We start from the raw sequence: 14,378 nt of genomic DNA, 5'->3' as shown, positions 1-14,378 counted from the left end.
AGGTCTACATCGCTAGTGACGTCATGTCACCAAGGTATTCACCCCTCCCCCGTCCCCCGCGCTCTCGAGCGTGACGTCCCCTCCGCATGGGTCACTGCCGATATTGCTCCAGTGGCAATCCTTATTTGGGCAAAGCTACGTCCAGTGACTGGTGGCTCATTAACATAATGTATCCGTTGAAGCCGTCGCGATTATATTGCGACGGTTTCAGCGCCCACGCCCCCATCCCTCGACGTATGTTCCGGTTTCATTAACATAATTTATTCAGTTACAGAGCCGCTCGTGGGAGGGAAGTGACGTCATACTACTTCCTGCTGTCGCGAGGTAACAGGAAGCTGCCGTGTGCGCGCTTGCACTGAAATCCGAGGTGAGAAATTCTCATCGTTGTGGTGGTGGTCGTTGTGGTGGTGGTGGTTGTTGTTGTTTACCAAGGTAGAGCCTCTCTCTCGTAGGGATGTCAGTTGAGTAGCAGCGAGCATGGGAATCGATGTCCAGGTTGGAACTTTACAACGCGGGGCCTAGCCACGCGGGGCCTTGCCTCCTGCCCTCGCCTGATTGCATTCACTTTAATTATCTCGCTTAAGTTTAATTTGTCTTCACCCGGCTCGCCACTTTGTAACTTTGTTTTATTGTCAATATTCACGCAGTTTTTATTTTCTTTTGTTCCCAGGCCAAGCCCGCTTGCGCTGCTATACCGCTCTTGTTATCAGAAGCGACCTGCCCACAACAACACAAGGTGAGGCTTTGTCAACGTGTGTGAATGTTTTGACTTAAAACTTTGGTGACTGCAGGAATTAATATTCTTGGTTCTTTCGGTAAAGTCACGTAGATAGAAAATGAAATAACAATAAACGTAAAAAATAGTAAATAAAGCAAAAAAACACACGTTTTGATTGCAACACAAGTGCTCTTTATTTAATGTAATTGTATTATCTGTTATTGTTATTTTCTGTCTACGTAACTTTACAGAAAGAACCAAGAATACGTGTGTCAATGTTTATCGGTCAAAGACGCGCAAACTCCAGATATACAGCAGGCGTCAGTGTCGGGATCGAACCCATGACTTCCTGTATACCAGGTGAGGTAGTTAACATCTCACCAGTTAGTCTCGGCTATGTTAATTGATCCTCGATTAATTACTTGGTGTAGTGAGGAAGCATTAATGCTGAGCAGATGAAGGTGGCCAGGCATGATTCTAGACACGCCACCGCCAGTGTGTGACCGTGTAAAATTTGTATTTGCAGTCAAGTCTATCAACTCTATTGAACACGGAGATTATATCAAAACAATAGTTTATTTTTATTTTCCTCTGGAACTCTTACTAAGGATGGAAACAGGAGGTGAACACAGCACACACATGCAGCTGAAGTCGGAACTGGTCATCCCAGCATTCAAGGACATCTGAGTTGCGATTGAACATTAATTCATGCATTTCAGCATAACACAAATAGTATTGTTTTCAAAATCCTTTGCTATGTCAGCTGAATTTAGCTCTCATAAATATTCCGTTTGTAGCCAGACAGCCGAAATTGTGTACTCGGAGTTTTGGGTGAACATTCATTTTGAAGATACGAGGACTTCCAGGCATGTTTATAACCATTTGCCCTCTCATTGTGTGCCATCACAGCCCTGTGATGAATTTGGGAAACGTTTTTACTACATCATAAATATATTAATATAGACGTGTAAGTCACATGTGACTATATATGCATTCCTCTGTGCCTCGATACTGTCGTGTAGATGGTGTGGATATTATTTTTTTCTGTCTGCAGCTGGCGCTGGTCTGATGGAAGAAAGGCAGTCAGCGCAGCTCGGTACGACAAGTCAACAATGCGACCAGCGTGCATACAGCACGGATCGGACTGGAAATTTGACACAGCACCAGAGAACTCACACAGGAGAGAAACCCTTCAAGTGCACTGTTTGTGGGAAGACATTTGCTTGGCCATCAGTTCTTCAGACCCACCATAGAACACACAAGGGAGTGAAACCCTTCAGGTGCACGGTGTGCGGAAAGGCGGCGGTGGTGGTAGCAGTCCTGACGTGGCACTGTTCCTCCTCAAGGTGCTTCTCCTCCAAGAGGCGCTTCTCCTCCTTGACGCTCTTCATGTTGGTGAGACACTTCTTCTCCTCCTCATCCTCCTCCAGACGGTTCTCTTCAAGACACTTCATTTCGCAAAGACGCTTCGCATCCGTGAAGCACTTCCCTTTAACGAGGCGCCTCTTGAGGAGATAGTCTCGGAAGCACTTCTCCTCTTTGCGGCACTTCACCCTGGCAAGCCACTGCACCTCAAATAGGCGCTCCTCTACCATGAGGCGTTTCTCCGTTGCAAGGTCCTTCTCCTCCTGGAGATGCTTCACCCTGCGGAAGTCTTTCAACTCCCCAATTATCTTCTGTTCAAGCAAAGATAACCACAGGAATATTCAGACATGCACATGCAAATACATACTCACACATCTGTGTACAGATGCAGACATCCACGTTCACTCATTCAAACTTGGTTAGCACACACATGAATATACACAATCACCTGATGTTAACATAAGGCCTTATCCATCAATACTTTGATCACATTGTACGTGTAGCCATAACGTCTAAATATCCCAAACCCCTACAGAATCAAAATCCATGTTACATCCTCAAATATCCTCACAAACCCCATACATGCACTTAAGGCTGTGATCGACTGTGAAGATTTGATATATGTTGGCAACAATCATCACTGGCAATAGTTTCCACATGTTCCACTTTAACGATCTGGAAGCCCATAATGATGACAAATTTCACTGCAGTGCCCATAATGGGCAACTGGAATGGCAACTTCCAATCAACTAACATAAATAATTAATGTGACTGATTTATATCATTCTGTCTTCATTGTTAATAAATGACCACTTCAAGTGCTTGCATGAGTGGGATGGTCGAGAGATTGGGTGATGGTGTTGGGAGATGGTGTTGTTTTATAAAGAAGTGAAGTAGTGGAATGTTCTAGAGAGATGGTGTCTTGTGATGGTATAGAGACATGATGAGGCTCTATGATGGAGTATTTAAATGATGGTGGTGTGGTGTGATGAGAAAGGTGATGTGGAGAGATGGTTTAGTGATATTTTGGTGTGATGGTGTGATGACACAGTGTGCTAGTTTTGGAGAGAATGGTGTGTTTGACCCCACAGATCCCATACACACCTTTGGGGAGCGATGCTTGTAACCTTGGCCTGGGAAAGGGTCCACATTATCCATAATGTCCCCCCATGAGGTCGACTGGCAAGACGACTCCCGGCCTACGAAGAACAGAAAATTCATTCAAAGGACGAGTAATGAATTAGAGAACGAAGGACATGGAGTTTCACAGAACTAATTTTAAGATCCCTGTAATTACCTCTTATCACACAACAGGACCTGCTATTGAGAAATATTCATCACGTAGCAGTAAAACTTTACAAGTCATTTTTTTGTGGGCATGCTGAGACTATTAAATGCATAAGCTTGAGACATCTGTTTAAACAAGGATGGCTGAAACTCAGATCTAAACCCATCGTCTCTGCCACACTCGATCATTACGTCTTCCCATCACCACCAAGCCATGTCTACTAAAATTAATTGATCAAGGACCCTCCTCTGCATATAAGCCACGTGATGCAGGTATCAGGGAACTTACCCTCATAGTCATCCAAGATCTCAGCCCACTTGATTTGTCCGTCCATGTTGTTACAAAGGAGTAGATTCTGTTTGAAGTTGGATGGTCTGGGGAGGTTGGAACAACGCTCGGATTTAGCAACAATTTGAATCACTGATCCTCTCAATTATTACATATTTGACCACTCACTGTACCAATCCAATCACTTCCCTGCCAGTTGCCTTCAAGCCCACTCACTCGCTTGTTTGCCCACTCATGCGTGTGTCCATCACTCATTCATCCACCAGCACCAACATGTTTATTCCAACTGCCCATTGCATTAAACATAATCGCCAGACTTAATTATATTCAATCTCTAATCCAGACATGCATCTAAATGTACACCCTATTTGTATTAATCAAATATATGATCAAGCTCCTCCCCCCCCCCCCCCCCGTGATTTCATAAAGCAGTGCCTCATCAAAGTCACAGAAATAATGTGCCCGGAAAAAGTGCAGGATTTCAACAGCGTGAGCTTATGCAGAAATACAGTGGTGCAGAGAATCGAGGACTTGTCAGCTAACTTGAAACTTCAGCTGAGAGACAAAGCTTGTGCTTTTGATTTTTACTCGATAGCATGCGATGAGAGCACAGATGCCACAGACACCGCGCAGCTGTTAATTTTTTTGCGGGGAGTAGATGATAATTTTTGCTGTACGGAGGAACTGCTTGATATGATGAGCCTAAAAGGCACAACGACGGGTAGAGATATTTTTTAAGCTGTGTCAGAGGCAGTTGAAAAGATGGGGCTTAAATGGGACAAGCTCTGTGGAGTAACAACGGATGGAGCTCCGGCCATGACGGGCGAGCGCAAAGGAATGGCATCGATGGTGTGCGCCAAGGTAAAAGAGAGCGGAGGTGAGGCTCTTAGGATGCACTGTATAATCCACCAAGAAGCACTGTCTGCCAAGACTGTCCAGCTGGGCGATGTGATAAACACTGTTGTAAAAACTGTCAACATAATTCGAGCTAGAGGACTGTACCACAGAGAATTTAAAGCTTTCCTATCTGATGTGGATGCTGAATACGGGGATGTACTCTACCACTCTGATGTGCGCTGGCTCAGCCGCGGCTCTGTGCTGCAGCGGTTTTATTCGCTGAGATCAGAAATCGACCAGTTTTTGAAAGAGAAGGGCCGACCTCTTCATGAACTGAGTGACCCTCTGTGGCTGGCAGACCTGGCATTTTTAGTTGATCTTACTCATCATCTGAATACACTGAACAAGAACCTACAAGGCAAAGAACAGCTGGTGCCACACCTGTATGTGCACATGAAAGCCTTCTGTGCAAAGCTCCGCCTGTTTGAGACACTACGGAGCTTTAATGCTGCACACTTCCCTGCGCTGTCTGAAATCAAGTATGCTTTTCCAAAGGCCGACCTTTCTGCTAAACAGGAGAAATATGTGTCTGTGATTGTATCTCTCGTGACAGAATTCAACCAGCGTTTCCAAGATTTTTCTGTCATTGAAAAACAAATCAAGCTGTTCTCGACCCCCTTCCTGGTGGATGCAGAAGTGGAAGAGAGTCTGCAGTTAGAACTGATTGAAATGCAATGTGATGATTCTCTGAAGAGTCAACATCAGCTTCTCTCCCTCCCTGACTTCTATCAGAGTTTGGATAATGCCAAGTTTTCTCTGATGAGACGCCACGCAAAAAGAATGATGAGCCTGTTCGGCTCAACATACATATGTGAACAAACATTTTCTCTGTTAAATCAGAACAAAAGCAGACTGAGAACCAGAATGACTGACAGCCATCTCTGTGAAGTCCTTCGTGTCTCAACCACCAAACTTTCTCCTGACATGTCAGCCATCCTTCAATCCAAAGGACAGCATCACTGCCCCCACTGAGTGCAATTTTCTTCATATTATAGGTGAGTTAGAAATACACACAGTATTCATGTGTCAATGTCACCTCAAGTGTGTGGCCTGGCCTTTTGTTTCTTTTTCTGTATTTGGCCCTCACTAAAAAAACTTTGGACACCCCTGGTGTAGTGTATAGTAGTGTAGTGTATAGTGGAGTGTATAGTGTAGTGTATAGTGTAGTGGATAGTTTAGTATACTAGTTATCACGTGACTAGTGTAGCTAGCCAGGTGGTGACCACACTCGTGCGTGCATCTCCACTCGTCCGTGTCTGCAAGTAAGCGCTCGTGTGTGTATGTGCACCCGCGTGTTTGTTCGTGTCTGTATGTACGCACACTGTTGCACATGGTTCGATCGTATGGGTGTAGTGGAACGCACTGCTCATGAAAACGTTGCCTCGTTACGCGGTAAATGCTGCGGCACAACAGGAGGGAACTGCAGGGATGAGGATCTCCAGTCTTGGTGCTGTGAATTAAAACAGCGCCAGGGTGGAGAATCCTGTCCCTACAGCTCGTAGCTGTGACGGAGTGAGAGTGATCAGCGGACAGCCACCATGGTTGCCAGGTAAGGGGAGACTTCACCCGGAACTCTCCTCCACACGTGTTCCCCTTGAACATTGTCGCAATAAACGTACGATCAGGAATCTTTAAAATATCCGACCTTTGTTGTTCCGCAAGAATATTAACGCTCAAACTCGTATCGAACTCTTCATGAATTCACTTGGTCAAACAGTTCAGGTACTCGGCAAAACATTTCACCACCCGGTATGCAACAGTTAAACAATCTACTCCAAATCAACACCGAAATGTCAAATTATCATCCACCATTGACTTCCACATCGATGGAAGCCATTTGCCACGACGTCCAAGCCATTAAACACCGGAACAATGAACGTGCCATTCAAGTACATCTTGAAACCCATTATCTGAAGTAATTTGTATTAAACAATAACTAAATAATAGAAACATTTCGATTTAAAGCTTTCGTGACTGCAATGATTCATCTTCTTTGGTTCTTTCGGTAAAGTCGGTGTGCTGTACTAGTAAGGAATTGTCCACGTTCTATTTACACTCAAACACAGCGGTGTGCTGTACTAGTAAGGAATTGTCCACGTTCTATTTACCCTGAAACACAGCGCTGTACTAGTGAGGAATTGTCCACGTTCTATTTACCCTCAAACACAGTGGTGTGCTGTACTAGTAAGGAATTCTCCACGTTCTATTTACCCTCAAACACAGCGGTGCGCTGTACTAGTAAGGAATTCTCCACATTCTATTTACCCTCAAACACAGCGGTGTACTGTACTAGTAAGGAATTGTCCACGTTCTATTTACCCTCACACACACCGCTGTGCTGTACTAGTAAGGAATTGTCCACGTTCTATTTACCCTGAAACACAGCGGTGTGCTGTACTAGTGTACTGTTGTAAGGACGAGCAGACTTCTTTAGGAGGCACACTCTGTTTATTGTATTATTTCCTTATACAACGCTTAACACACACAGAGGGATATTCGGTCCCCTCACCCGATACCCTAGCGAGGTACAGCCTCCGGACCTGGCGGGACTCACACGTCTACCGCTAACCTCCTTGATACCTAAGGAGGTACAACCTCCGGACTTGGCGGGACTCACACGTCTACCGCTATCCTAGTCCTCCGGCTAGGACCTGGGGGAGGCTATCTGACCCACCGCTGGCCCGGTGGGTCCTGACCACTGGGTATGCCGAGCCTTAGCCCTTAGAAGGGCTGAAAGGCTGGTCCAGGGTCCTAGCTAGGCTTCAGCCCAGTCTTCTGTCTTCGTGCAGGGAGAGAACTTCCCGAGGTCCGTTGGGTCACCCGTCTTATACCCCTTCGTGGCCAGGTAGAACCAATCATACATTCCCACGTGGAACCGTCTGATTGGTTCGCACCAAACCCTGGCCACGATCCGTTTCACCTCGACTGACCCCAACCGTTGTACCCAGGGGTAATGCTGCACTGCCCTGGTGGCAACGCAGGTTACGCAACAGCGCGTAGTTAACACCTCTACATCACCCCCTCCTTCGGAAGCTCCAGCCGTCCCGGCTGCAACAATGGGAAACTCCGAAATTACCAATGGTAGAAGAATTGTGAGTGTGCCTCACGAACAACAAGAACAATTAAACCCCTATAAATACCCCCCTTAACAACATAACGTATGTACAAGGCACTAGACATGCCAAAAAAAAAACATTATAACAACCGGCGAGATTTTGCGCGTGTGCGTTTCGCGGGGCCATCGTAGGGGATGGCAGGCTTTGTCGGCGGCACAAGGGAAGGAGGAAGATGAGCCAGAGCATCCGGTGGGCCTTTAGTCATCTCCACGGGGACACCTGCTGCTCCACGGTCCATTGAGGCCGAACGTGGCCTGCATGGAGCCGTCACTACCGCGTCATCTGCAGGAGGAATGACATGCCTGCGCTGTGGGTTAGGCACCAACGGGGCAACATCCGGCTCGTCGGACGCGTCGCACACTCGGCCCCCATGTCGTGTGTGTTGTGGAGGGACGCGCGGCGTGACGAAGGGTTTTAACCGAGAGGGGTGAACGCACCAGCGACGCCGTCCCCAGCTAATTTTAACACATTGGGGACGCAGGACTTCCACTACCTCAACCGGGCCTCGCCATGGTCTGAGGAGTTTTGCCGACGTGGACACCGGCACCTGGGGGCAGTGGAGCCATGCCCTGTCTCCCGGTGCCCACCGATGCGTGTACGACCGAGGGTCCCGCAGTCGCAAATTCGCCCGTTGGCGGGAAGCCGAATTTTCAATGGCGGCCTCCCGTGCCTCGGCCAACTTACGGAGGTTGAATCGCAAGTGGTCAACGAGCTTTGACTTTTGCGGTGGCTGTTCGATTTCCAGCCGAACGTCGGCGGGAGGAAAGGCATCCCTGCCGTACATTAGAAAGAACGGGGAAAATCCCGTCGCCGCGTGAGGTGTCATACGGTATGCGGCGAGGACCCCCGGAACCTGCAAGTCCCAATCGAGGTGGGATTCATCGACCTGATGGCATAACATAGCAGTGAGAGTTCTATGAAGGCGCTCCACCATGCCGTCGGTCTGGGGATGGTAGGGCGAAGTGCGCACTTTCTTAGTGCCCAACAGGCGGCACACATCAGTCAGCAAGGCTCCTGAAAAATGTCTTCCCTGATCGGTCAGCAACCGTTCTGGTGCGCCCTTGTCCAGGACGTAGCCTTGAACAAAGGCGTCCACAACGGCCGCCGCCGACTGGTTGGGGAGGGCCCAGGCCATAGGCCACCGTGTAAAATACTCTACCCCAACCAGAAGGTACTTATTACCCCGTGGCGTAGTAGGAAAAGGGCCCAAAATATCGAGAGCCACCAACTCATTTATACGAGAGACCGAAATGGGTTGCAGGGGTGGACATGCCGGTTTAGCCGGCGGTTTACGTTGCGCACAATGGGTGCATCCCAGCAAAATGTCAGTGACGTCGCGCAGCATGCCCGGCCAGAAAAATTGCAACCGCAACAACCCAATGGTCTTATGAACACCCAGGTGCAATAAACGCTCATGCGCCGCCCATACGGCCTTGCATCGCAAGGCGGATGGCACGACGATTTTATGTTGACACGAGTCAGCATCCCAATGCATCAACAAGCCGCGCTTCATGACAAATGAATTAAATTTGCCCTATCTTGGAACCGCATTATTCGCGTGGCGACGCAACCTCAATAACGACATGTCCTCGCCCTGGTGCCGACCCCATTCGGCCAAAGTTAGCCCCAGCAAATCGTCACTGGCCATTGGATCTGCATGATCCAACATCGGCGCTGAGGCGGCGGGAAGTGCGGCTGACACCGTTGTGAGAGGCGCGACCTGCGCAGGCAGTGGCGGCTTACAACGGCCCGAGCCCAAAAAACACGCACATTTTTGAGCCGGCGGAAGGCGAGACAACGCATCGGCATTCGTGTGTTGTGCACCCCTACGGTAAGTGACATTGAAATCGTAGTCCTGAAGGACTTCGAGCCACCGAGAAAGCTGCCCGGACGGTTGGTCAACCCGCAGAGCGTACTGTAAAGCCGAATGATCAGATCGCACGGTAAAATGCTGACCATACAGGTACGGCCTGTATTGCTGAATAAAAAAAACAATGGCCAGCAGCTCACGTCTGGTCACACAGTATCTTTGTTCAGCAAGAGACACGACTCTGCTACCATAGGCAACAACCCTTTCAATGCCATCAACTTTTTGGGACAGAACACCCCCAATCCCCGTATTGCTAGCGTCGGTGTCCAACACGAATGGCACGGATAAATCGGGGTACGCAAGGGACGGTGCCGTCACGAGCGCGTTCCGCAAGGAGTCGAACGCAGCCTGTTCTGCGTCCCCCCAATGAAACGCCACCCCTTTTGACATAAGGGCGTGGAGCGGCTTGGCAATCGTCGCGAAGCCAGCAACAAACCGGCGGTAGTACGACGCAAAACCAATAAAACTACGAACATCGCCCGCAGATGTAGGGGTCGGCCAATGTTGAACACATTTGGTTTTTTCAGGGTCGGTAGAGATGCCCGAGCGGCTAACTATGTGGCCCAGATAGCGCACAGACTCACGCAGAAGGTGACACTTCTGCGGCTTGAATTTCAAGTTAGCGGCCCGCATTTTCAAGAAGACAGCACGCAACCGTTCGATGTGTTCGCCGAACGTGCGGCTAAAGACGATGACGTCGTCAAGATAAATGAGACATGAGCCCCACTGGAGCCCAGCGAGGACCAGCTCCATGAGCCTCTGGAACGTCGCTGGGGCCGAGTGGAGACCCATGGGCAATCTATTAAACTCGAAAAGGCCCTGTGGTGTCCGAAAAGCAGTCTTAGGTTTTGACGATTCGTTGAGGGGGAGTTGCCAAAACCCCGACAGAAGGTCCAAGGTGGAGAAATAGTGCGCCCCTGCCAGGGCATCCAATGACTCGTCCATACGAGGGAGAGGGTAGGCGTCCGCTACCGAGATTTTATTTAGGCGCCGAAAATCAACGCAAAAACGGAGACTGCCATCGTGCTTTTTGACCAGCACTATTGGAGCACCCCAGGGACTAGTGGAGGGAGAAATTATATCGGCCTTCAGCATGTCATCCACAGCCGATTTAACATGCTGTTTCTCCGCCGGGCTAAGCCGAAACGGGTTTTGTCGAATCGGGGCAGCGTCACCAGTATCAATGTGGTGACGCAGCAGCTTGGTGCAGCCAATATCAAATTTAGATTTAGTAAAGACATCGGAAAATTCTCGCAGAAGAGCGCGCAATTTAATTCGCTGCGAATGAGACAGATCACCCGTGTCTGTGCAGAGCGCGTCCAACCATCTCTCATCCGATTCGGAAGGAGGTGGGACCTGCGGCGTGTCATGCACGTGTCCCGCGACTCCGGTCCCCAACGGCACCGGGGTCGCGTGAGCGAGCACAGTTCCTTGCGGAATGACGGTTGTGGACAATCCGACATTCAAAACCTGCAAGAACGGCTCCCTGTCGGCTGCTACGAGGGTCTGTGCAGCCACCAAATCTAACCCCTTAGCAGCTGCGTTTGAAGGCCCCAGCAAAATGCCATGTGCCGAGGCCTCCGGGGCTAGCGGTTTTTTAAGTTGCAAGGGCACGAGCATTTGTGTCCCTGGTGGAATGCGGACTGTGCTCGCAACAAACGCCTGCACCGAGGCACTAGCCATGCGCGGATGTGAGGGTGTGGGCAAGAACGCCATCCGTCGACCCGACGGGAGTTCGATGCAGCCTTGATCTACAAGGATCTTAATAGGCATTTTTGCGAGAAAATCAGTGCCTAACAAACATGGCACGGCGAGGGAAGAAGAGACCAAAATAGGCCCTGCCAATTTAATGTCTCCAATCGAAATTTGCGCCCGAATTTGCCCAATAATGCCAAGTGAACTGCCATTAGCGGCGAAACACGGGATAGAAACCCGTTCCAAGGGGCGGCATCGTACGGGCAGTATATTGTAAATCAGATCCGAAATGATCGTAGCCGACGCACCAGTATCGACCAACACGCGAAATTCCACACCCTCAATTGATCCGACAACCACGGACGAACCTGCCGTCGCTGCGACTACCCTATGGGCCAACTCAGACCACTGCCCAGGTCCGAGTGGCCGCGAACAAACGCCAGAATACCCCCCATCACACGCCGAATCGCGAGCCCTTCTTATGGTGCGTTGCAGTGTGTATGGTGTGAATGAGGGCCGAGCGTGAGAGGCGTCGCGACTTGCTTGGTTTTGCCGCGATGCCGTGGACGTCCTGTAGTCCTGGCCCCGGGATGCGGAGGGGCGTCGTCAAGGCGCACGGCAGTCAGAGGAGATGTGGCCTCGTCGGCCACAGTTGAAGCACGTCAAGTCGCCGCGTGGAGCAGGCCGTCCCCGCTGCTGGTCGTTGCGGCGACCAGCGTGGTCGGACGATCGCCGGCCCGTTGACCTGGTCGCCATGAAGGCCCGGTCGGGGGAGAACTCGGCGTCCCTGCTGGCAGGCTCCGACGTCGAAGCCGAGGTGGCGATGGTCGATTCCGTGTGGAGCAGCAGATGTGCGTGGATGCACCGAGCGGCTCGTAGCGAGCACATACCGTCGTCGTCCACTGCTTGGATGACGATGCGCAGCTCACGCGCCAGCTCCAGCATCTTCTGGAGAACGATGGCATCGATGGCCTCGTCGTCCATGCGAGGGTAACCCGCTCTTGCCATCGCCAGTAGAGCGGTCCGGAATGCCAACGGAGACTCTTTAGGGCGGCGTCGCCTGTCGTAAAATCGGCTGCGGACGTCGGATGGAGGCCAGTACACGTCGGACATCCGTCGGAGGGCCGATTGAAGAGTCGCCCTTTGTTGCCTGGGGATGGTGAGGAGCGAGGCGAGAGCATCGTCATCCAAAGTGGCCGGTAGTGCTCGGAGCGCCTGTGCGTCCGACCAGCCCACCATCTCTTGGTGGCTCAGGAAGCGACGCTGGAACGCCGCCCAGTTGCCCCCTTCAGATGTGAATTCTCAGAAGATGGGCAGGCGTTGTTGGAGGGCGGACGTCGTCTCCCCCTCAGCTTGTACCGTCTCGAGCCGGAGATCGGCGATTTCCCGGCCGATAGAGTCTACTGTACCGTGTCGGTACAGTGATGACGCGGCGTCTGCTGAGGAACTTGAATCCGCAGCGTCGCGTGCTGATGACGTTGCGGGTTGTGATTGGCCCCCCGCGTTCCCAGGATGCCCCTGGCTTCCGCTTCCGGCGGAATCACGTGGTTCCCCGGCGGGAAAATCAAAATGTCTGCCCCGGCCGATGGCGGGAACGTCTGCCGGCGGTTGACTCGGCCTGCCCGCAACCTCCAAGTTGATCTCTTCGAGAATGGAGGCCGCGGCGTGTAGGAGTTGAGCGAGACGGCCGTGTGCTGCCCTGAGTCCGTCCCCTATGGCAGGGGGAGCAACCGGCTGCTCAACCGGTGGCTGGACGGCCGTCAACGCGGCAGCGTTTTCAGCGGAGCTGGCGGTGCTTGCAGGTGAGACAGCATTATCTTCGTTCTGGCTCTGCGCGTGGGCTGAACTTCTGGTTTCCATTTCCAACCACTTCTGACTCCAGTTGTAGTGTTGTAAGGACGAGCAAACTTCTTTAGGAGGCACACTCGGTTTATTGTATTATTTCCTTATACAACGCTTAACACACACAGAGGGATATTCGGTCCCCTCACCCGATACCCTAGGGAGGTACAGCCTCCGGACCTGGTGGGACTCACACGTCTACCGCTAACCTCCTTGATACCTAAGGAGGTACAACCTCCGGACTTGGCGGGACTCACACGTCTACCGCTATCCTAGTCCTCCGGCTAGGACCTAGGGGAGGCTATCTGACCCACCGCTGGCCCGGTGGGTCCTGACCACTGGGTATGCCGAGCCTTAGCCCTTAGAAGGGCTGAAAGGCTGGTCCAGGGTCCTAGCTAGGCTTCAGCCCAGTCTTCTGTCTTCGTGCAGGGAGAGAACTTCCCGAGGTCCGTTGGGTCACCCGTCTTATACCCCTTCGTGGCCAGGTAGAACCAATCATACATTCCCACGTGGAACCGTCTGATTGGTTCGCACCAAACCCTGGCCACGATCCGTTTCACCTCGACTGACCCCAACCGTTGTACCCAGGGGTAATGCTGCACTGCCCTGGTGGCAACGCAGGTTACGCAACAGCGCGTAGTTAACACCTCTACACTAGTAAGGAATTGTCCACGTTCTATTTACACTCAAACACAGCGGTGTGCTGTACTAGTAAGGAATTGTCCACGTTCTATTTACGTGATACCATACCAATTGGTTGGCGGGTTTAACGGCACATTTTTATTGAAGTGATCTCACCCAGAAAATAAAACCATATGGATATATAACAACTGTCTTGGTACGAAGCGTACCAAATGCCACTAGGTTTTTATTTAAATTCTAGTATGCATTATCTCCACAAGGGTGCACACACACACATATACATTGTACCCAGGTTTAATGATATCTTATCGCAAAGAGGAAGCATGGTCTTTGGTTCTTTCGGTAAAGTCACGTAGGTAATAAAATAAATGACGACGTTTCGATTGTAACACAAGCGTCCATCATCATCATTGGGAAAACCACAGCAAGAATTGCGTGGACGCTCCCCTCCCCCTACCCCCCTCTCTTACCGACACTGTATAACCTCTTACCACAGCATCTCTCTCCCACTTCATCAAATAAATGTTCTTGCTGTGTCCTGACTGTAGTGAGTGTCAAGGCACGTGCATGCCGGGTGTGTGCTCACTGTCATCAGGAAACGTTTATTAAGAAGTCTGTTTACTCTTTAATTCAGCAGGACGTGTTTATTTAAAGTTG

The 14,378-nt window shown here is 50.5% G+C and overlaps 1 long non-coding RNA gene across 1 annotated transcript; it reads left to right on the top strand.

Moving 5' to 3' along the window:
* The first annotated feature begins 291 nt into the window (after window positions 1-291).
* On the top strand, window positions 292-2,904 carry LOC142908997 (uncharacterized). Its single transcript, XR_012932054.1, has 4 exons — window positions 292-367; window positions 671-736; window positions 970-1,078; window positions 1,773-2,904. It is a non-coding gene; the product is annotated as an uncharacterized LOC142908997 (long non-coding RNA).
* Window positions 2,905-14,378: the final 11,474 nt, after the last annotated feature.

This window comes from Petromyzon marinus, unplaced genomic scaffold (genome assembly GCF_048934315.1).
Source record: "Petromyzon marinus isolate PM22_M1 ecotype Great Lakes invasive population unplaced genomic scaffold, UKy_Petmar_22M1.pri1.0 PM_G_Scaffold_11, whole genome shotgun sequence".
In the NCBI taxonomy this organism is placed as follows: Eukaryota; Metazoa; Chordata; class Hyperoartia; order Petromyzontiformes; family Petromyzontidae; genus Petromyzon; species Petromyzon marinus.
Note: the sequence above shows the minus strand (reverse complement) of the source record. Positions and strands in the feature narration are given on the sequence as shown.